Here is a 25,775-nt window from a genome sequence, read left to right as displayed (position 1 = left end):
TTGTTTAGTTGTTAGGGGAAACACCCCAGTTGTCCGATTGTTCGTTTTAACGTATAATTACCATGAATTGATAAAATAACATATTAACCATTTTGTTTTTTTATTGATATTACTTCAGCATCACTTCGAACTAGCAACTGATCGCCCATCCGAATATAACATAGTTCAAAATGGCCATCTTTTATAGCTTAAAGATAATACATAATCGGTTCAACCTTGAAATTGATCATGTTTATCGTCACTGGATATAGTCATAGAGCGACACCTCAAAGGAATTACTACAGACTTCCACTCAAGGAGGGTTGCTTTAACTACCACTGAAAGAGTGGTCCATTATCTTCGCAGACATCGATTACGATCGTGTTATAGCCTCAATATCTGCCAGAAGTAAACTGATCTGTTACTGAAGAGGATTTCGTCTTCTGGAAATCGCTATAACAGTCAAGATTAAGTCGCTTTAAATTTCAGTGTGTAAAAGCTTTATGCCATTATCCAGTTTATAGACATATGCGTAAAGAAGCACGCTATAAATAAACGAGAATAAATTTTCGCATTCCAGAATATCACAAACTAACTTAATAAAAGTGCTTTGTTTCATCGTTTTAATAATATCGTAAAAAGCAAACATTTAATGTTATTAATGGATGCATCTCATTTCTGTGAAATTTAAGTGTATTCTCTTTAGGTATTATCTATTCAATATCCTTTTAATCGCTGCGTACTTTTAAAATGCTTAGGGAAAAGAATATTTTGATTTTCTTTTTATACCCAGTGCTTCATTTCTGCGTTTGTGTTAATCTCCAGATGTTTCAGAATATGAATAATGCAGAACCCCACCATCTTCCAAATTTAATTTTTTACACCAACTAAATTTGACTCGGGAAAATTGTGTTGCGCACGAAAGTAGGTTATAAACATAAATTCATTTCCCACGCTACCTTCGTTAATATGGAAGAAAAACTTTGTTTTCACGACTCTTTTAAAAGCCCAATTTATATACTTTGAATCGCTTTGCTCACGAAAATACACTGAGATCAAATTGAATACAAGACAAGGTGCCAGTGAATAAAACAACTATTATTTAAAGAATTAATTTCAGTATTGTGGTAAACTGTAGTTGTTGCATGATATTTAAAATATAATAATGTTTGTTCAGTAACCTAGTGCAATCTAAACCATTTAGCCACTATTAGTCGCTTAGGATGGGAACGAAATAGAACAGTAGACCTATTAATAATTCCTTTTTTAAGCTGATACTTAAATGAGAGTCCACTGTTCTTTCTTCCTCTCGTCCTCATATTCACTGTTTCGTGTCAAGAATCCATTAAAGAACTAAGCACTCCGCAATTACTAGAATTCCTTGAAATATGTCAGTTCTTTTGAATTAATCTACAACTTCTTTGATTGAATTGCACTGCATGGAAAAGAAAAACTTTGTTCTACATTTTAGATGATAAAGGGTAAGAGTAAGATGTATAGAGTGCTTTTGCCTTTAATTTAATATAAAACAAAAAGTAGTAGATATTTTTAGATTAGACCACCATGCCTGTTGTACGATGATACTATTCGTTTATAATCTCTCATACAAAACGCTTTTATTACAAGTTATTGTATTCATCCAGTAGTTGTTAATTATTGTTTTCATAGCCAGGGCCGCTTGGAAAATGAGAGCATTAACTCCGAAAGATGGCAACTACTGACTGACTTACTAATAATAATAAAAAAATTACCTTTATACCCCTTCGAAGTGAATGAAGAGTTGATGGCTCAATTAATTTAGTGCCTATTTCTTCAGTGTTAGTATGAGGAATCTACCAGCAACAGTCGAACAAGTCAAAGATTCTAACTGGATGAGGAAGTTATCAATTGATGAGAAGGCTCGTAAATCTTATTACTTTATTCGTATTTATTTTATCAGTAAATTACTTTGTTTTCATCCACGAAGTGTCTATTCGCCTCAGGCATTTTAATACAACACCATAACACCTTCATTCCTTCATTTCTCAACGTCAGCATGGATTTTGAGAAGGCAATACAGTTACAAAGAATGGTGTTTGCTTCTCTCTTTGCAATTCATCTTAGAATCTCTTGATCGCTACACTCAAGTTGATATCATATACAGAGATATCACCACAGTTTTTGACGAGGTTATGATCTTCTTATTAGTAATCCCATCCCATTCTTTGAAGGTATCACAGCTACATCACAAATCGTGCCCTGACTGTCATTGTCAATCAAGGAAAATCTAGAACTTTTACTCCTCGATGTGGAATCCCCAGGGATCTTCTTTGGACTCGCTTCTTTTCTTCATTGATGAAAAAATAAATAAAGCAGCGGGCCAACCAACCGCAATGCTCCTGGAGTCCATGTAACAGTTTTTTTTCTAACGACTTCAAAATCTAATCTTCAAAAAATATTCCAAATCTTAATTTTCTGTTTTTTTTTCCATTCTACTTGAATTAAGAGTGGCACACGAAATTAAGGCAGAGGCACACGAAGATCCAGAGTTAAATTTAATAATAATAAAAAAAGTTTATACTCCAACACAGCCACAAAGATCAGAGGAGTTTACAACTGCTCATTTGGCTAGAATATTATTTTTAACCATATTTTGTAGTGATACTTTTTCGAATTACAGTCAGTCAAATGCATGCCCTACGGTACTTCAGAATGTGCCAATTGGTTAGGTCAGACCTCACTGGGAAAGTGCTCTTAGCTATCCACTTGTGTATACCTTTACCACAATTATTATTAATGCCATTGCAAGACTCAGGACCTGTTGATGAAATTCAACCGTCTTTGCATTGCTTTGTTTATTTAGTTATCAATGTTTGAGTGCCCGTTGAAAACAACCTATTTGCCGTTTATTTAATCATGCAATATATATCATTATTAGCTTGCTCATTTAACTTAAGTAGTACACGATGAGTGGCAAGCGCATTTATCATCGGTATTCCTTGTGTACGTAAGTGATGATTGCATCCTCTGATCGTGTTTCCGTTATTGGATAAACAGCGAATAGTGAGCCAACAACAGACCATCGTAGCACAAGATTTGACTGACTAAGATACACCTGAAGAGTATATTTTTTTACCAATCCAAACAGAATGAATAGGTCTTCAGAAACGAGTGTTCGCGGATTGGCAGTTCTCTAAATGCATCCCCGAGTGGAAAAAATCTTTAAGAAATTCCTCTAGCATAGCAACGGTTTTCTCTTATTACGCATAGAATTTTCCATTCTGAGGTCAATAACATTCAGTCAGATGTGCTAGTCCCATTTGGCAAGAATATCATTATTCTTGCAAGTGGTAGGTAGACATTAAATGTCTAGTACTTCTTAACCTCTGGCCTCTAACTATTTATTTTACTGTCCGAGAAAGCGGAGGTGGGGGGGGGACTCCCGGTGCCGCTTGACCATCAACACTATGTCCGAGAAAGAGTGCTGTACGAAGGTGACCTCTTGTTTTCTGCGAAATCTGAGCATCAAAGGTCGGCCCAGTTCTGATTGGTGCAAATTTCCTTATTTTTCTAGAAACAAGCAATTCAGCGTAATCTTGCCTGGTGGGATCACGCCTGGTAATTCTATTTCTTTCCGCCGTAGTGGACTTCGCAACTTTCTCAGGGTTACGACCGCTGTTCTTGCACATTGTATGGAAAAGGCTCTTGGACTCAATTACCGGTAGGAGGGGAAGCATTTTATGGTTTGTTCCTTGCTGTGTGACCAACGTAGGTGGAACATTCTCTTTTTTAATTACATTCCACAATTTTGCACACCGACCATAGAATACAAACTATATACAGTACAGAATCATTTTTAAACTTCCCAGGAAAAAACAAAAACCTATCAAAGCAAATTTATCTACTATCTAACGGTTTCTTATGACATTTTGAGTCATCTACGCATTGCGAGCAAAGCTCTGCAAAAGGTCAACTTGAAAACGTCACAAGCCTTCTCCCCGCTTTAAGATTCAATCGAATATCTTAAAAATTACAGGACAGATAATAAATTTAAATGCCTTGTAGACCAGCGTTTCTCAACCTGCGATCTGCGGACCGCTTGTAGTCCACGTATCTTATGAATAGTGCCCCAAGGGACTTAACATTAAAACAGAGTTTTTTTTTTTCTTTTGCAGTAGCCAACAATCTTATTAATACTGATATAACAAACTCATGTATACCACATATGTTAAATGCAACTATACAAATTTTGTATATCATTGTATTTAAACATGCTATCACCAAGGGTTTAGATCTGGATTAAATGATCCAAAGATTTTCAGCTGTTAAGTCCCGAAAAGTTAATCATTGAAGGAGAAAATTTAATGAATATGTAACACACCTAATTAATGCTGTTTTTTTTTTCATAAAATTAAAGATTTTAATGTAATAAACAATAAAATTATAACCAAAGTTGGCTCAGGGCATCACAACCTTTTGAGCTTTGAGTTGCGGAATCGGCTTGTCTTTGCTGCCTTATCAGACACCCGAAGGTATGGTAATCGAGAGTGGGAGGGGCTACATTTGGGTTTTAAAGGAGTCGCTGCTCCACCTCACATGACATTTAATAGAATAGTCTTGAAGGCGCCTATTATCTTTGTACCCTTATACCCATTACGTTATACACTACCTTACACTGTTAATTCCTGGCCGTGAAAGGCTTAATAAACACGAAAACACAGAAGACGATATTCACTGCTGCTAGGGAGTTAGCTGCATGAGCAATATTCAGATTTCGCGCACGTCATAGCGCGCCAAATTTGAAATAAATTTGGAAATGGCAGCGAACAGTCGTATCTTATATATATATATTTTATTTATTTATTTTTTAAACTATTTATAAACATAATATGAAGAAATATATGCGCGCGTTTGGCATTTCACGCGATTTTTAAACTGGATTTTTATCAATATGCGATTTTAAAACGGGATCAATTAATATCAATTGCTGTATACTCTGGGAGTAACATTCGATATTAAACTTATGTTCAAGTCGCATATTGACCTGATTGTAAAGAAAATGAACTACTTACGTTGGGCAACCAAACAGCACCTCTTGCACGTGAAACAGACTACAACAACCGCACGATATTTAAGAACCACAGTGTATTCGGCCATTTTGTATGGCACCGAATTGTGGGCGTCAGCCACCACTACCCACATTAGGAGAATATATGCGAGTGCATTCTGGCTGCTGAAGTGGGCAAACCATAAGCACCATCACTCTCAACAGTTAAGGACCACGCAGCTCTCTGAGCAGCATAAACTGCAGAGTTTACCAGACATCATTGCCTGGAAACGGTTAATAACTACAATCAAAATGATGACTGGCACGATATCATCACCATGCTTTGTGAGTGGCACATCCCGCCATCTGCCTTAAGAGGCACGAAATCTTGCGAATGAAGACCAACAGACTGAAGATGGTCGACAGGTTTATACCAGTCAATGCGTTGGAATCAATTCAGTGCCTAACACATTGGAATTGACCTAAGGCTCATAGAAGATCCAGAATATAGGAATCAAACCGCAAGGTGGTTCGCTGAGGCTACTGTTGCCTAGTAGTTGTGTGCATATCTCGCGCAAGTTGTTTCAGTGGATGTGATATTAAGATGAAATTTTGTACTACAATTGCCAGGACTCTAGACAGAAATGTAGTGATGAGTAATTCAATTTATATTTTAGCCATTCTTTTATTTTTCATTTTATGGTAATCCCCTGGAATTTTCTGCCTTGAAGAAAATTTGTCACTTACCAATGTACACCTATATTTCATTTTTCGGAGGACAAATAAAGATTATTATTATATTTTTGAAAATAGTGTAAAATACTTCATTTGTTTTAAATATTTATTTATTTTTACTGAAATATATATATAAAAATACAATAAGTATTGCAATCCATTAAGAAAAGGCAAAACATTGCTATACGTCAAGCAGAATTCAAAATAAAAGTTTCTCTTCAATTTGTGTTCAATTTCTGCACTCAATTAACGTTCGATAGAAATGTTATTTCCCAAAGACATCACTTAATAACATTAGAAACTTTCACAGTTTGTGGGAAGAATTCGGAATATTTCGTGACTACCCAATTACGCCCAGGAGAGAGAGAGAGAAAGAGAGAGAGAGAGAGCTCTCTCGACGGAACAGCCACTGAACTAAAAGTAGGTCGGAGATGTACGACGAAAGACTGTCTCGTTCTCTGAGAAGATGTGGGGTTAAAAGGGAGTGGGCAGCAGCATCACAATGGATTTTCGTGTTGCCGACAGCGTGTGGTGGGGTGGGGGGCAAGGTTACTGTAATTCTAACGCAATGGCCGTGTTTGGAACTAGTTGAATTATCGCTTGTATAGAGATTCAAGTACAGCAATGCGACTTACACAAGCGAATCCGTTATATCCAATACTGCGATGCACTTTCAAGGAGGAGGTAATTGCCTTGCTACAGTGAATAATGGGTGGGTTGGTGTTGCACAAACGACAGAGTGGAACATTATCGTGGACGTGATAATTTAAATAATCGAATACAGTTTGTTTCTTCTTTTTTTGTTCCCCGATTTTACTAAGTTATTCCTGATTTTTACAAGTAAAAAATAAATAAATTGTAGTGAAGGGTACCTCGCGGATGATGGAAGTGGAAGGTGCTGCTCCCTCACACATTATGTGGAAAATGGCTAGGTTCCATGCTCTTCAAGACCAGAGAAACATAAAGGGACGTTTTTTCACACCACTCTAAATAAAGAAAAGTTAAGCAATCCTCACCTGACCCTTCGCGAAAAACTGTCCATAGAATAAACCGAATTTACAGAAAAAACATTTGACATTCTGAGCAAACTGTAGTCAAATTGGCGTATTGTCGGGTCTGCAACAGCGGGGGGATTCAGAAGGCCTGACATTTGGTTTGATTGGTGGAAGGACAGTTCGAGAATCTCACAGATGGATTTTTGCTTAATCAGTATTATGTACAGCGACATGTTGTGACCCTGAAGAGAAAAGAAGAGAGGTAAGGTCGGTGAATGAAAGGATGTGTTTATAAAAAAAATATTTCAAATACAGTAGTTTTTTTCACTTATGATGCAGTATAGGCATTGCTGCAAGTATTCGTAGATGAAATGCCTGAGAGTGGGCCTTATTCATAACGTGGCTGAGTTAGTCCGTCTCAGGTGGGGTAGCATGGTTTTTTTTCAAGGAAACTCGGGTTTTTGGTCCAGCAAACAGAAAATCGACCTCACACCACCTGCAATTTACAGACAATATACACGGAGCAATCATTATTACTAACCTAACACCAACTTGTGCATGCGCTTCCTGAGCAATCTACTAATCCCCGCTTTATTCCTTTATCCTATCAGTTTTCATCTTCTGATCCTTAGCCATATCCTCCCTATCTCCCTATGATTGAGGGTATGTTACTGTGCCGGGGAGGCGAACTCCACTATCTAGAACTCTAAATAAACTCCTCCAAATTGTGATTCTTGTTCAAGCTAAAATTAAAACTCAACTTGAAAAACACAACAATATATTTTGAGTCAATCTGCCTAATTAAACTACTTCTTGGTACATCACATCTCACACACTGTATACACATTTACGCACTCTCACAAACATCGCCGATAACACGCATACAGGCTCTGAATTTAAAAAACCGTTCAAGCCTGGGAGTAAGGCTATGTTACGCATGCTGCTTTTCTGGTTTTTCTGGAAAGCGGCGTTTCACTCAGTCCAATTTAAGCCACTTAAGTACCTCCTGGAGCACTACTACGGTTTCACGGGTAATGTTTCGAAGCTCCTCAGAAATTTGCTGACCAAAAGGTGCCTTACCTTCCAGCAAGGGAATAACTGCATCACAAAACAGGTGGAAGTCGGTATACCCCAAGGTGGATCGTTGTCGGCACTGCATTTTTCAGCGATATTTCACTAATGAATGAAATACCTGCGTTCATGACCTACGCCAACGATATTGTTTGTTACCTCTCAAGCCCGGCTAACATTAATTAGACAATAATTATTTTGAAAGACCTAATTAATTTCTTTTGCTCTTTTTGTGAATGTGCTTCATCGAATGTTCTCTACTATCATGTTCTTGTGAGTATTCTTCACCAAAAGCAGTCCCTGGTAGTGACTAAACGGGTTACAGCTCCATATGATCAAAATATTGTGGATTTTTTACTATTACATGATGATTAAAGCCAAATGATTCTTCGAGTGCTGTTTTAGCACCTTTCTTTAACTGCTTTATCATCCCTTTAGAAAATCCTGGGTCTACCACTGTTCTCCACTATCGTGTTATTGCGATTGTTTTCCCACCATCATGTACTATTTTACATCTTTTGAATTTTGAAATCTGTCTTGGGCACTAAAGACAATATTCTTCTAAACTGAAAGGTGACTCTTAAAGAGGATGACGGAATTTAAAGGCCAGTTTGTCTTTTTATCTCTCTTTCTCACGAAGATATATCATGCTGTTATTCCTAAATCCCCCTTAACTTCACTGACCCTACGCAACGGTTTCATCAGGGGAAGATTCCGTTGCGCCCAGAGGTCTTTTCTGGGATCTATTGCCAGTATTGTGGATAGAGGAGTTCAAGTGGGGGTTATCTACACCAATTGAAGAGACCCTTCAGCAGTATATCACACGTTCTTCTTTCTGTCCAGTTCGCTTAGTAGGGACTAGTTGAATCCCTCAATAACTGCATCTTAACAGAGTTTTCTTAATGCTAATTGTTGGTAAGGATGTAATAACAAGGATTATATCGCGGCATCACAGAAAAAAAAAATTGTTGTTTTACATCTTATCAACAACCATTTTCCGATGTTTTTTCTCACTTTTTTTTTTCAATCGGTATAAAAATTACTTATCTTTTTGCAATATGCCCAGTTTTCCACCTCTCCAATCGGCGCCTCCGTAGCCAGGTGGGAAGGAGCAGCAGTGCGTAGCACACGCTTCTTGATTAAACCGGGGTTCGAGCCCGTCACCACCAAATACGGAGGATGCGGAAAGGTCAGGGAATGACCACTGCATGACCCGGAGTAATATGGCCTTAGTTGCTAATGCTCCTTAAAAAACCAAACAAACAACCTCTCCAATCTTTGGTCAGGATGATTCAGAGGAGAAGCAGATAAGGGTGTTCTCTGCTCCTGCATAATATGGCCTACCCTCTTCGGCAACTCTTTTTAATTGTATCTTTTCTACTCATTAGACAGAAGAATCTTTGCATAAAAAAAAAAATTCCAATCCTTTTCATAATCTATATCCAACTTATAAAAACTGAATTTCACGTACTCCATCGTCTAGTTAAATGTATTTTAAAGAGATGATGAATCAAGCTGTTTCTTAAAGTCTGCCATCAGAGAGCTTGCGTCATCAATTCTTTGGCATTTTATTTAATTTGGTACTATTTACTGTGATTGTAATCTTCACTTCTAGAACGAACCATTGTTACCACCTTCCTATCCTCCTGGATGTCCCTGGGTTTTATCTGCATAAAGTGATTTTAATAATAATGGTAATGCTTTATCCTCTGAATGGGAGCGGCTGCCGCGTGTCATACGTGTTGTCAAAAGCATTTAGAAAACCCATTAATCAAAAACAGGGCTGGAGGCCAGTTCATAAACCAGAAAAGTGAATTATTTTAGAAGTAGATTACATGTAAGAATAAAATAAGTAGAAGGTTAATGACTTCGGTCCGTGCTTTCCCCAAAGTGTGGGGCAGGATCTACTGACCACTGGAATACTCGTACATTCTATCGATACATTCCAAAATGACCAAAACACACGTTGATACAGTCTCTGCATCCACATAACATCATTAGGCAGATTATCGGTCACTTTTCAGGGGTCACAAATTAATAAAATTTAAGGGCATTTGCTAAAATATTACAAAAATCAAAATAATTTTAAATTAAATCAGTATTTTAAGGACGTTTTTCCCCATCCCCCACCAAAAAATAATATAAATAAACCAATAACGCATTCTTTTGCCAATGGAACTTTATCAACTTTCATCTTACTGGGGAAAAAAAGAGAAACATCGTTTACACTGATTTAGGACCTCTTTTTGGGATAAGAATAAACTTAGTTCCTGCTCGGCACCATCTAATTATAGCTATTGATCTTCAAACTTTTCCACCTACTCAAGAGATTTATCAGCGTGTTTATTCAAGACGCTACTACCGTTCTAGAAGGAATTTTAGAAAAAAAAAGTCTTTGCTCCTAAACTCAGATATCTTTGGTGTTTGAGCGTTAAGTTTTGGGGTATCCATCTATATTGTTTACATTAAAAGTTGCCTTCAAATATTATTTTTACCATTTCGTTGCAGATTTTAAAATTATCGTATTTTTACAAGAAAGACGCATTTAGTTATAAAAGATATTTTGTTGTCGTTTAAGTATGATATTCGAAAGAAAATTATTCGTTTTTAATATCATTTAGTAGTGGGTTAGTAGTGGCTGGTTGGATTGCTATGGATTAATTCCAAAGCAGCTGAGGTCTCATGCTTGTGAATTGTCATTGTAATTATGATTTTTAAATTTTCTATATGAAGGCAAAGGTGCATTTCTGCGATCCTCACCCCCGTTTTTTTTTTTTTTTTTAATTTAAAATACAGAAAGAGTCCACTTCTTTATCATTTAGCCCATAACTTTTCAAAGTTGGCCGTTGCGTCATATCCGGAACCTTGAAGTCAGCTGAAAGAAATTAAATACGTTTTGCTTATCGCATGAATACACGTTTTGTTTTTTTTTTTTGTTTTTTTTTTAAACTATATATGTTAAAGATAAATACATAATATTATAAATAATTTATTTAGTTAATTACAAATTTACAAATTTTACTTACACATTTTAGACCGTTCCAACACAAGGCTGCACTTAAGTACTTTCCTATTTCACGTCATGAGAGAAAAAAAGACTGCATGCAAAAAGTATTGGTCACTACACTTCCATTCTTTCTTTCCTCCCTAGAATCGATCGCTTTGACGCGAGTTAGGGGATACGTTCTTTTGAACTGTCGTCAATCAGTATCTAATTTTATCAGTCGGTTTCCATTACTGCGAAAGGGATGGTTATGCTTAGAAGAAAAAGTTTTATGATTTTTTATCATTTATTTTTATGCCACGTATTTTAGCGAAAGTATGCGTGTTAAAAATGCTAATTTTTAACAATTGTCTCGCGCTATGCTGCTTTGCAGATGGAATACATTAAGACACGCGGGCTGCGTTTCAGTTGAATTAGTTTTAATTTTAGTTTTAACAGCGCCTCAAACGGTAACAAAACTAATTACCATTATGAATACGTTTCTATTTAAATGTCCATAATTGGCATCTAAACAAAACACGAAGCTTTAAATATTTCTTTAACCTAATGAATATTTTCTTGCGTTTTCTAGCAGCCTCGATGAGCATCCACAGCAAAATAATTAAGCTGCGCCAACTGGAAAAATTTTAGTCTTGGATTTATGACATTTTATTTGACTAATAGAAGAGAATGAAATAGTGGACACAGTTCCGTTCTATCTGTAGCATTTGTCTTTTATTTGCAACCACAGCCCTGAGTGAGAGACTTTGTCTTGCACTTAAGTTAATGAAATCTCCGAATGTATTTTTTTTTTCTTGCTCCTTTCTATCAGCATTTATCCCTTGAGAAGTGAATTATTTATACGCCTTGTTATTTAAGCGTAAACAGAGTTTGTGGTGCACGCATGTTTGTCCGTAAATCCAGAATTAGTTGACCCGATATGCTCCCGATAACTAAACGTAGATGACCTTTGAAATACCATGCTGCAATGGAATACCATTTAACGCGTTATTATTAAACGAATGTGACCATTTTCAGTTCAATACTGTTTGGAATATTGATATAAACTGCACCACAGTACCAAAATATTAGATAATCGCACATGCTGGTATTTGAACATTTCCTGTTGCTTTTAAATCGAATATTCTATCACGCAGTAGTGTATATAAAACACTTACATCTCAGGATTATTGAAGGCAATGCAACCACCTGGCTCGCCTCTTTTTCGTTGAATTAATAAATACTTATATCGATATTAAACGAAGTAATCAAAAATATTTTCACAACACACACAACATTTCTTTGCTGTTGAAGAATTTACTACCAGCCAATAAAATCTAAACTCTTTGTTCAGCCTTCAGCACAATTCAGTCTCGATTCAAAAGAAATCTCGCTTTTCTAGGAGAGCTTTGGCAATCTGTTTTTTGTGTTCATCATCTAATGTGCACTTATCCGTCCTCACCATAAAACTTTCTTTTGCCAACACCATTTAAGGACAGCTGCGAATTCAATGTTTGTTAAAGTAACTGAGTTTAGCGCTTAGAGATGTTAAAAAAGGATGGACAGGTCTTGAAATGAATACGCAGAAGATAAAAAAAAAAAATGGAAATCCCCGAAGGTATGAGAGTTTCAATCAACATCAATAAAGTGGAAGCGCTTCACATTCATAATGGACTTATCAACACTCAATCCTATTCAGTAATGAATGCATCATTATTGAATGATGCATTCCTAATTTCCTAATTCCAAATTTATGAGGAAAGTTGAATTTAGCAGTTAAAAACCGCGGGGTTTTCTAACTTTGGCACTCATCTCAATTATTGTGCAACTTAAAAGTTACGCAATGTGGGAGACTATGAATATTAATGATAAAGCCTCTTAGGTGAAGGCGAGTTTCCGTTTCTGTAAGAATTGCATGGTCTGTTATAAACCTTAAAGCTGGCTGAGATATGATAAGTCCGAAATCAATTATAAAACTCACAATAATCTGGCTTTTGAATATTTATGAAAAGTAAATCCACACTTCTTTTGAAAAATTCAGTTAATCCACATTGTTAAAACTTCAAACGAAGGATAGAATTTCTGCTTCTTATTAAAAATCAGTTTTGCATTATCATAAGACGTTCTAAATTAAAAAAAAAAAGTTTTTTCTTTGATTCTTAAGGAAATGAGGTGTTCAAACTTCATAGAAAAACAGATCTCAGAAAATTTAAATACACCTTTATCATCACAGAACAAAGCATTGCATTAACGCTTTGATATTTTTGTCAGGAAATTAGATCCAACCATTGCCAGTGCTGGTAGTCCTATCTTAAAAGTTTGGCGATAAAAAGACCTCCTTCCTTCTCTTATTTATAATAAATGTCATCGCCGCTGATGACATAAAATAATCTCAGATCGTTATAACCGCGCAAATTAAGATACGTGAAATTTAACATTTCTTCTCTACATAAAGGAACACCTAGCTTTTCTGTGTGAACATAATGATTTTGCAAATGCATTGTTTATGCGGTTTGTGAATCTTAGAAAGTTTGATGTCATATTACCACGTTGGAAAGATCGTCAGAATTTTAAGTCTTGAAGAAACTTGCTCGTTCACGTTTTAAAAACAGTTCGTGTCTTTTTTTATGTTGTGTTGTATATTACTTGAGAAATGAAGGCAGAAGTTCGGTCAGATGTTCATAGACATTCATTACATAAAGCAGGAACCTTCCAAGAAAACAACCTTTTCTTCCCAAAAGGTACCTTACATCAATAAAAGGTTATGGTGTGCCTATTAGTGGGGAGGAACTTTTATGTTTTTCCTTTTCTCCACTTTGTTGGTAAGTTAGTCTGTCTCAGTGCGTGGATTGCAAGGTTTCTAGCCTCGGAAACTCAGGTTTTTCTTCCAACAAATCAGACAAATGGATCAGAGAACCACGAAATTTATGGACAAAATACACGTGGGTAGATGAATTAGTTCTGTATTGGCCCTAATATGAAACTTTAATTTTTGTAGAGAAGACGACTCCGACATCAATTAGAGACGTCATGTGGTGGCGTAATTTTTCCTGTCGGTGATTCAGCACATACTGAGAACTAAGCAGCTTAAGCAGGCGCATACAGGAAGCCATTATCCCTTCGTATAAGATGATGGTGAGACTACACTTGAAGAAAGACAAAGAAAAAGTAACAGAATAAGGAAACTACCTGCAATAAATTAGTCTTGTGAAACTAGAAAATTTACGTAAGCTTAAAGGAACCTATTAATGTTCGTTAGACTAAGTGGAATGTATTGTTCGTTAGACTAAGTTGCAATTATAGTTTCAGGTAGCAAACCTTCCTTGATAAAATAAAATAAAATCGAATGCCAGAGGCGAGAGCGAGGAAGTTTCAAATCTATTAGGACACAATTAATTTTTTAAAGATTTCCAGAGCAGACACAACAGATATAAGTAACGAAATTAAAATGAATATTTTAAACTGGAAACTCCGCTATAAACTATTATACGATACATAGAACCCAACAAAGAGAAGTCTACCATTAACATGATGCGTTTTCATTCAAAATTGAAAACCAAAGTCAGATCCGATACTTCGACAGCATTTTCGATTTTAGCCAGATAGAAAATAGAATTACAGGAAAAATGTACCAGAATGAATACGCCAAGCTCAAATGCCAAAAAAAAGCAGTCCATTTAAATTGACCAATCTGACACAAAGCCTAGATTTTGCGAAAACAAAGCGCTCGACAGATTATAAACACAGACATTTCTATCTAAATATATTTCATCATGAACTCTTCTAAGATTATACAACAATAGTTGTATAGTCCTCAGGAAATTCAAGTTAAAATATTTATTTCCAGACAGATTAGCAAGGTCCTTTCTTGGATTAATCCTTTCCTTACGATAATCTCAAACATTAAAGGTTTATGAACTTAAATAACGCTGTCATAAACTAGTGCTAAAGATATGGCTTTCTTTAATAAGTATACATTTTTTCAGATACAAATTGTAAAGTTTAGTAATACATTTTATAGGAAATTTGTGAATATTTAAGAGTGCCAAGGCAAAGCAAAAATAACTTTGGATATGAAAGGGATTTTAATACATAACAGAAAAGTAAATTTGTTTTCATCCTGAACTCTTCTAAACCAATTTTAAGTTTTACATGCATATGGATGGACTAGTTCATATAACTGTTTGTAACTTTTATTTGATGTCAACAATAAATAATTAACACATGTAGGATTTAGGGCTAAAAAGTCTGACTGAGGATGAATTCACTCAGACCTGGCTCATTTCTATTCACAGTGAACCAGCCGAAGTTGTACTGTGGCATCATTACATTGCAACTCATATTGTGAATTACTTCACAATGAGTTTCCTGTCTCATTATTCTCAGTGGACACCACCACCACACAGATGGCCAGTTTGCAACAGTAAGTATTTCATATTCCACAATTGAAAAACTAATAAAGAACCATATTTTTGTTTTCACAAATTAGTAATTTCCTCTGTGATATAGAAATTTGTAATCGATTTGGTATCCCTGTGTTCATTCTGTAGCAATGTTTACTTATTAGGCTTCATTGCTAATTAGATGATATAAAGATCAAAACTAAAATTCTGTTAGCGTATTATAGGCTAAACATTATTGTTAATACCTCTCTCACACACCACTGTAGAGTATAATGATGAATTTCCACGTCTAGTGGGGACAGGAGTGGCATTCTCCATCGATTAATTCTCAGTCACAGCTGAAGATAGTGTCTTAAAAGATGGGAAATGCTCTTGTCCTTGTGAAATCGTGTATTCAGTTGTTTTATAGAATGAAAATATATGAACCGTGATCTTTCTACAACAAAAGATAGTTATAACAACGTAAGAGTAGCTTTTGTCTATTGAACTCATTGTTCATCGTGTTAATATCAAAGTAGGGAGGGTTGTAGGATCTCATCTCATCTTCATCAATCTTTCATCTCTGGCCTTTTCTTCTCAAAGCCATCTGTTCTCGTAATGAAAAAATACTGCGCTGAACTACTCACAGGAAGAAGCCTCCTCATCAAAGTAATTGAAAAATCTTTAGTTGGACAGGAGAATGAATGTTTAGCACAACTATATTGCACCGTGCTAATGAGAACAAACAAAAACATTATTACGTTAATTTACGCTGTCCTGGATTCCGCACTTTTGTTCACGGATATCTTTGCTACATTAGCTGCAACCTTCTAGTTGTTTTCGAGGTTAAATAGAAAAAAAATTCCTAATTAATCGCTTTGTGGTTATGTACCAACAGCTTCATAGTAAGATGACTGCATAGAAAATCGCATTAACAGAAAACTAATTGTTATTATCACGCTTTTAAACCCATGAAATATTTATCTCTCGAATACACAATTTGAATCTCTTTCGCCACTGATTCAGTTGCGTCTAGAAATGTTTAAAGACAGGTGGTTAAACGAAGTGTAGCTAACTAGGTTGGAACCCTTTACCTTTTTATTATTTATTTTTTTATATTTTATTTTATTAATATATATATTTGCCTAAGCAAAGGCAAATAGCAATTTTCACAATTTGCTTCTTAGGTATGTGGCATATAAACATCGATGTCATATCCCCATAGCATTTCGGAATTGGTGTTTACACTTGAAACAGCGACACATTGGGCTTATTATCACAGTGAAGATGTCACAGAGGTTATGTCTGCGCTGAATATATGGGTTAAATGTGTTTGACGGCGGATTCCCTTTCGTCCCCTCGGACGTGGCTCATTGCGTTGCACTGTCAAATCAAGGTTCCAGCCGAGCAGATAAGTTTCTGCCGATTGGCAACTGCAAAGAGTCCTGGCTCTCGACGCAGTTTGTGAAAAATTTGCCACCGATAAGGACTATAGGAGATATGTGCTTAGATAAACATCTAATGAACTATTTAGGAATTAGCTACAGTCCTATACAGTGGCGACTTTATTGACTCATCAAAGAGAAATTTTAAGGGTGTGTTGCTTCACAACGAGAATAAATATGAGTTAATTCCTGTAGCTCACTCTGTGCATTTGAAAGAACCATATGAAAACTTGAAGAAATTGTTGACAAATAGTAAGTATACAGAACATGGCTGGTTGGTCTGTGGTGACTTGAAGGCATGTTACTTGGATAGCAATCTGAATACACAAAGCTGCCTTGCTTTTTGTGTGAATGGGACAGTCGGGTAAGGAGTAAGCACTGGGATGTCAAGGTCTGGCTAAAGAGCACAGTTTCCTGCCTGGATTAAAGAATGTAGTTCATAAATCACTGGTACCTTGCATATCAAACTAGGTTTAATAAAACAGTTTACGTCAGGAAAGTCTCTGCTTTAACTACCTTTGTTCTAAATTCCCATCGATCATCCAAGAGAAGCTAAACCAGGGTATTTTTGTTGGACCTCAAATTCTCAAAGTGATGAGGGACCAAAATTTTGAGGGAACATTGAATAAAAGAGAAAAACAAGCATAGATTAACTTTAGGTCTGTTGTTGAAAACTTTTTAGGGAACAGCAAGGATCCAGACTACAAATAACATAGTTAAAAATATGTTGGCAAACTTCAAGAAGCTGGGCCGCGACATGAATGTCAAGGTCCATTTTTTACACTACCACATCGACTATTTCCCAGAAAATCTAGGAAGTTTTAATGAAGGACGGGGGAAAGATTTCACGAGGACATTAAAGACATGGAGTTAAGGTAGAATGTCAACATGATGGCTGACTATTGCTGGATGTTGAACAGGAACTGTAAAGTAGAAGGATCTGCAAGAAAATCGCAGATCTGTTTTTAAAATGAGAGGTGAGTGTTTAGTAGACTTTTTATCACACTTCTCTTTATAATAGTGTTTTCAACATAAAATCTGTTAAAATTGGCATTTTGTTATAATTTCAGTGTACAAATTCTACCAAAAAAATCAATTTCTTTCGTTGTGTTTGAAGAAACCTGATGTGATGGAAACAAACGAAGTCATTTTTGAAATCAGCATTAGAAAAGTTTCAGAACTAACCTTTTCTGAGAAAACATCAGAGTATGGTAATGTACACCACAAGTGCTGTAAGATAAAAGCGTGTTCTGCAAGTCTTCATTTACGTAATTTTTAATCCTCTCTATCGTTCCATCTCCCAAAGGCCTTACTTCCCTTAAACGGCGTGATGCACCACAATGTTACCATAGTAACCAAGAGAAAAATGGCTGTAGTGGTAGCAAGTGTAGGTAAATTAGAAACACCCTTACGCCCATGTTTTATTTATCTGTTCTTCAATATCTAAGACCAGTACTATCTCAAAAGTTGTTACAGCTACTTCCCACAAAGAATGGACGCGAAGGAAATCTATTTAATTCTGTCACACGAAAATCTTCGTTTAGACTTTGAATATGAAAACGCGTGCTCTCGTTTTAAATAACTTGCATGCTTTGTTTTCTGGCAAAAATTGTCGAATTTAGCTGTGCAGGCGAAAGTATCAAGTACTTTATTACTATGTTTCTATTACGTGTCTGGAGAATGGAAAGAAACTTTTTGTGCGCAAAGAGCTGGTAATTTTTTTTTCTGTTTCTTTTATTTTGGTAACAAACAGCATTTTGCATTTCAATCTCAAATCGTCCAGAATTCTTCCGCATCTTTCTTTTTCTTCAGAAATTAAGACCTTTAATGGTAAATGTAAGCATCGAATAAGATATCTATCCGAAACTTTTCAGCCAAAAGTAAATATCGTTAAGCTGAAATATACGCTTAAAACTTAGTTTTTAAATAAAGGCTCGGATATTCTAACACAGTTTATTGCTAGTAGAAGTAAATAACTTTCCTTTTTTTATCATCACGAGATTACAGCTCATCATAAAGGCATCCACACTTTATTATATTAAATTAAGCTATAAAATGTTTTTGGTTCATATAATATAAAAGGTAAATATTGCCTCTCGCGTTCATTGTTTTATTTGAAGCGTTTTAGTAATTTTACTACAAGTATTCAAAGCGGGCAGCAACTGCATTATAGAAGAAAATTCCGGAATTCAACACTCCGAAAAAAATCTCCTAATAATCTGTCACAGCAACGATTTACAACCTTTATAACTTATCGATTTCTAATTCTGTTCATCTATCTATCGGGATTCCATTATTATTTTTTAATATACGGTGGAAATAAGAAATCTATTGAAACTACACTGAAATTTGATTCATATCATTAAATATACACGAAAGCAAAAACCAACTCTAATTTTGCATTATTTTGAAATATATAACTACAGATATTTCTAAAGTTAGAAGATGCTTATATAGCATCAGCCAAAAAAAAAAAAAAAAAAAACAATTTCACACAACCATTCCCTCTAAAAGTCTGTCCAGTTCCTCCTTGAATTTATTGAAGTTTGTTCCAACAATTAACCACACGCTGACTAAAGGCAAATTTCCGCACATCTATTCTGCAACTGTCTTTCCTCAATTTGATTTATGGCCCCTTAGGTTCGTAATCTGAGTAAGAGGAAGAATCCCATCAGAATTCATCGTGCTCAACCCCTCACGGTCTTATACACCTCGCAGGTGCCTAGTCTATATGTAATAAAGGCTTAAGTTCTGCCATTTGCAGAACTTAAGCCTTTCTTGGTAAGAGGACCCCTTCGTTCCCCATCACCAATTTTGTTGACCTTCATAAAAAGAGGGCTCCAAACCTGTACGCAGTACTCAAGGCGAGGCCCTGACCATTGCTTTATACAAAGGGATATGTTAAATTATGTGGAATAAGTATACATAAGTTAAATTAACTTATGTAGACTTATTCTCGTACTCTAAAAAAGGTGTCAGTCTCACTGGGCTGTTTTTCCTCAACATCAAGTAGTTTGTTGTTGTTGATATAATTGTGATTCTGTTTGTATAGTGGATATTACTGGAAGTCATCGTTTTGTCGAGATATTTTAAATACAAAGCTTCGCAAGTATGCTTGCTGACCAGCAAATGCACAATGAACAGGCCGTGGATGCGCATGATTGCTTATCTGTTATCTTTCTTCAGGGCCCGTTGCCCATTTCCAAAATAATATATAAGGCGGGCCCGAAATATGTGTATATGGCGTGGGAAGCTAAGCATAATCTAAGAACCTTCTTCCTTTAATGATTCATGCGAAAAATATTCAATTTTAAAATGCTGATATAAAGAACTGATATTTCCGCTTAAGTTACTTTTATGAAAAATTCCTGTGGTGCATCTGAAAAGAAAATTGCGAACTCTAGTTTTGCGTAGAAATTATTATAACTGTTTTAATCGAAAGAGCACTCTGTAGATATTTTATTCGTTTATTTAATATTGATTATTAATCGTGCCCTCTGCATTCACTGTTCTTAGCAGTAGCAGCTCCTATTGTACAAGGTGTTTACTTTGTTTTTTCATCCTTGTGGCAGTGCCAGGGCTGAATGGACTTCATAGACCTCCAATACTGTTTGTTAGTAACAAATGGATGATTATTTAGAATAGGCGTCAAGGCAATAATTCAATGAGGTGTCAATATGTCGAGTCCGTAAACTGTATACATTTAAGTAATGGTAGGCATAACCAAGATTAACAACCGAAATAATGGATTATGAAATTTTTATAATCTATTATATATAAATCAGGTGATTACGAAATTTAATATAAATAGGCATTGCATTAGCAGCACCTACTTTGCACGGTTGCCTTTTGCTCATATGTCTTGGCATGGACTCCACATTGAGTAGTCCTGTGGTAGTGCTACCCAAGATTTGCACAATGTGTCCAGTGATGTCCACACATTATCAGGTGGATGGTCGCAGCATTGGAATGTCATTTTCCAGTAAGTCCCAAACATGCTCAATTGGATGGAGATAAAAAGAGTTAGCAGCCATGGGAGGACGGAAAATTCATTGTCGTATTATGAAATATTATTAAATCAATTAGCAACCTGCCTGTCCTTCTGGAATGGCAGTCTGTCTTGTTGATAGATTCCGGATTGTCGGGATGCACTGCTATCATTGGTAGGCAACGATAGAAAGATCTTCATTCCCATCGAGTTATTGAAATAATCGGTTATTAATCATTCAGTTTTACCCACCACTAATTCTAAGGGTGGTTTGCTGCTGCTGTGCTGACGAGGAAGCTATTAGGTACAAGAAATCTGCCGAAATTTCTAGAGGTGGAAAGTAAGATTTGACAGAAGAGGCAAACTTGTCAAATTTAAAACCTGGTTTCAAATTAAAGGATTTAAGAATAAGGCGCATTTAGGGCTAGAGCCTCAAGCTGCGAACAAATTTAGACTATGTATATAAAGTGCTTAGCATCATAATACACAGCCATTTCTGAATAAACAGAAAATTTTTAAGGTGGCATCGTTTTAGGTTATATCTCATATTGTGAATGCCTTCACAACGAGTTGCCATGATATTGCACTACTTCGAATAAGTAACGCTTCACCTAAGGAGAAGACTAGTGTTACTTATTCTCAGATAGGTACCACCACCCAGACAGCACTGTTTCAGGGCTATTTGGCCCTTCGTCAGTGAGTGGGTAGGGCCTCCTTAGGTGAAGCGTTACTTATTCGAAGTAGTGCAATATCATGGCAACTCGTTGTGAAGGCATTCACAATATGAGATATAACCTAAAACGATGCCACCTTAAAAATTTTCTGTTTATTTCTGTTTATTCAGAAATGGCTGTGTATTATGATGCTAAGCACTTTATATACATAGGATTTAAGAATTAAGCTTTTATTTACATTCTGTCAAGTTTCCGTAAGAACTTAGTAAAAGATATTTCTCTCATACCTTTATATCTTTTAATTAATCAGTAATAATTTTATTATTGCTTCTGTGAAAAGGTTGCTTCGAGTCACCCACGAAAGCAAAGCACATCATTTTTATAAAAAAAGATTACACCGGCGCCCTGTAGCTTATCGGGAACTTGTTATCCAATGGGCGGTTTTGATTTCAATACAGTCACTTCGACAGAACGCTTAAAACTTCCTTGGAATAAGTGCACCATTAATATCCCTAAGAGGAGATAAGATAATCAGTTTACGCAACGCGGTGATTAAAAATTTTGTCTCCTTAATTACATTTTGGAAAAATTTTTGAAGAATATAAATCACCTGAGATAATTGTTCCGATAATTGGAAACTGTTGGCTCCTTTATTAGATTGTCCTTAATCAGTCTTTAAACAGTTTCTGCGGATATCACTTGCATTTTTCTGCTCTTTTTAAGAAAAGGTTGTTTGAGTTAACGTGATAATATTAAGATTTATGATAGGATGGTTACTTTTACTTCTTAAACAAACTGAATTATTCAAAGACAATTTGAATTATTTCGTGACATTTCCACGCATTTCACTTTTCTGAAGATAGTGAATCCTCCGCATTAATTAAATAAAATGGAAACAAATGACTATCTGCCTGTTTTGTTTGCAGTTAAAAAAAGAAAGCAGGAATGGTGTTTATCTTTCCACAAATACTCCGATTAGTTGAACAATTTTACAAGTAAATCTTATTAAACGGTAGCATACTATCCAAAGGACTCTAACAAAACATCCTCCTTGTACTTTACACAAGCCTTCAAGCTTTTGTAAAAATACGAGGGGTTTAAGCTTTCAAAAGGACATACCAGTTATCAGTGATACCACGTATAATATTGAAGGTAAACTGGCCACAGATATGAGCCCTCGTGAGTTGCATAGTTGGTAGAATCGCCATCCTTCCCACACCGGATGCAAAAAACCTGAGTTCAAGTCCCATCGGTGACGTGAGGAATTTTTATGGGCCATTTTCACAACGTGGCTGAGTTAATCGGTCTCAGGCAAGGGTAGCTTGGTTTTTTCTCCCGGAAACTCGGATTTTTCGTCCATGAAAACAAGAAAATCAACCACGGAACACATGCAATTTACAGACAATATACACGGAGCAATATGGCCTTCGTCGCTGATGCTCCTAAAACCCAACAACAAACCAGAGATGGACTGAAATTCTTATAATTGGAGTATCACTTAATGCATACCACACATTTTAACTTCTTTCACAGTTTATAATCGAATGGATCAAACTGTGGCTTCAAGAAAGCCAAACTGTAAGGCCGTGGTGATTTCAGGAATACTGTTTGTAAGCCATTGCTAATTGTTTTTGTCTTTTTACTTTGTTATGCTATGATCTATTCATATGATCTCGTGTATCATTCAGTCCTCTATTCATGAGTCGATATGCATGTTTTTTTTATTTTTTGGGCAGGAAAAAAATCTGACCACCTCACAGGGTAAAAAGTCTATTCCCTCTGTTTGATATCGGCTAAATGTAGTTCGTAGCTCCAATTGGAAATGCCATAAACAATTTCTTCGTTGTCACCGAGGAAATTTAACCAGGACTTCTCCAGCAAATGACAATGGACAAACCCACTTTCCAAAAGAACTTTCCAAAAAGAGCGATGTAAGCTCCGATTCAATAGGATTTATGTTCCTCTGTTCCTCTTCATACAGTTTATTCCTTTGATTTCCGCTACTTTTGGTAAAAAATCTGTTTTCTCTTCATCAGTTAGAGGTTTGCTGGATGCAGTATTCTGCACCTTCGACTGAGACAGGCTAAGCATTATATTCCCAGGTGAGGAAATGTGTGAAGTTCTTCTAGTCGTTGAGAGAACCTGACCTTTCGAAATTGTAATTATCCAGTTACAGGCACTCTCTGACATCAAAAATTATGGAAGTTTTATAAGCTATCGCCATACATATAACTCCAATATGCAATCATGACAATGTTTTCATCATAAAAAAAAATATTTATTTAAAATAACGCTTATATATTAAACCTTATTAGATCGGAAGGAGGAATATTATATTCTTTTATTATAATAATATTAAAAAACAATCATTATTTTCAACCTCAGGGTGTACCTCGTTACTTCCACTGTCATTAACTTTCACTTAGAGGTCGTTTCTAATGTCTCCTACATTACATTTGCATTGCGGAACGTTGGTTATCAACACAGTCATTAAGAGCACGAGGCGCGATTTCTTATAAAATAAAAAAAATCATGACTTAAACTACTCCATTTATAATTAACTCAGTTTATGCGGGTTCTGTCACTAGTTTTATAGAAAGAATAAATCGAGTTCAACTTGGATCTCTCGTATTACTCGACGACAGCAAACATTCTTTAAACGGAAATGAAATTTTAAAAAAAAGGAGCGAAGTCCTCTAGGTCTGGCTGCTCGTTAGTAAAAAATAATCACAAAAGAAATATCAAAACTCTTAGAGAGAGAGAAACGCAAATAATACAAGAATAGTTGAAAATTCGTTAATGCTTCTTTCTACACAATTATTTTAAATCTACAGAACTAAATAAATATATATTTTTAAGAAATGATAGTCGTATTGTGAATTGAATATTATTTCTTTGTATGTGTTTAATACTCAAAACCTTTCTGGTTAAAAACATCATTTACCTCGTACAAGAGTTTTTAAGTAAACGTAGAACAGAATGTCTATGTCAGTACCAAAAGCTCATAGGATACTTTCAGATTATAGATGGAAACAGGAGGAAAGAGAAAGAAACAATGCTCAAATGATGTGTATGGAGTACACTGGATAAAATTAGAATATAAGACTACGAAGTTCCCGCACAGAACTAAGCAATGACAGAATAAAATCAGAAGGATTATGCTTTATATAATTTTATGATGACATCACAAAAGCAAAAATTACAGCGTGAATATTAAGGTTCAACACTGTTCAAGCTGCATTGTGAAATCAGAGTTCAGTATGCTGATCTAAATGCATATTACGAGAGAAATCCATAGTACAAAATGTAATTTAAGCATTGTTCATATAATTACAATAAATATCAACTTTACTAATGTATATTTCAAGAGCATCATGTCATAGATTGCCTCAAGGTGTGATATAAATAAACTACGAAGTCTGGATTACGAAGGCATCCAAAATCGAATGCCACTGGAATGATCTCTTTATACTTACCATAAACGCATTATAAATACGATTCTGCAAGTTCATAAACAAGTCCATATATATATATTTTTTTATTGTACACAAATTGCTTTCCGTGGTTGAGTGGATTTGTCACTCATAACACGCCGAAAGATCCTTTCGGATCTCATCGATTTCGGATCAATTCGAATCTTCAATACGACCGAAAACATTTAGGGATGTTAACAAAGATTCAGATGTCTTGTAGGATTATGCTTTATGTTCTCTTTTTCTCATGTTTATGCTTTATTAGCTGACGCCACTTTTTTGGTTGGTCGATTGATAGTGCGCTTTGCTTGACAGTTGAGTTGGTTCTGTTAGTTAAATTGACATATGAATTAATAAACTGGAATGAAGTCTTTGCAAGCTGAGAACTCTCGCATCACCAATCAGCGAATGTTACCAGTATAATCAATAGATTTTACGATTACCAATGCGCATTTCGCATCCGTTGACACTTTTGAACTTAACTTTTACCGATATTATTTTTTGTCAGAAAATACGGAGCACATAAATGAAGGACAGTTGAGTTCCTGAGTGCGTCGTCTAGATGCTGAATAATCAACTCCCCTGACTGAATGTTTTACAGACATATCTGTGGAAGCAAGGGATTCTGAGGAGTTTCTACTCTCGATGGTTACAATGGCAGCGATGGGCACAGTACGAATCTCTCCAGGCAATTATCACTAATCTGCAGAATCCCGAATGTCATTAAATGTGCACGAGCGGAAATTCAAATTAACTTGGGATCAGATGACTGATGACATATTTCGATAATAGAATTTACGACAAAGGTTAAAGAGTACCATGAAATATGATGGTGTACTTTGCATCATTCGGCGAAACCATTTCTTATAAGGTGGAATGATGCATTTTAAAAGTTTGCATCCGTTTAATAATAAATTTCGGTCTATCAGGTGTATGGTTTAAATTACGTGCATCACGAATAAAAGAATATTTTTAATTTTGTGAAGATTAGCAGCCCAGCAATAGATATTACATTAATCCTCTG

Source organism: Mastigoproctus giganteus, chromosome 6 (assembly GCF_048544385.1).
Source record: "Mastigoproctus giganteus isolate SK-2022 chromosome 6, ASM4854438v1, whole genome shotgun sequence".
Lineage (NCBI taxonomy): Eukaryota > Metazoa > Arthropoda > Arachnida > Uropygi > Thelyphonidae > Mastigoproctus > Mastigoproctus giganteus.
Note: the sequence above shows the minus strand (reverse complement) of the source record.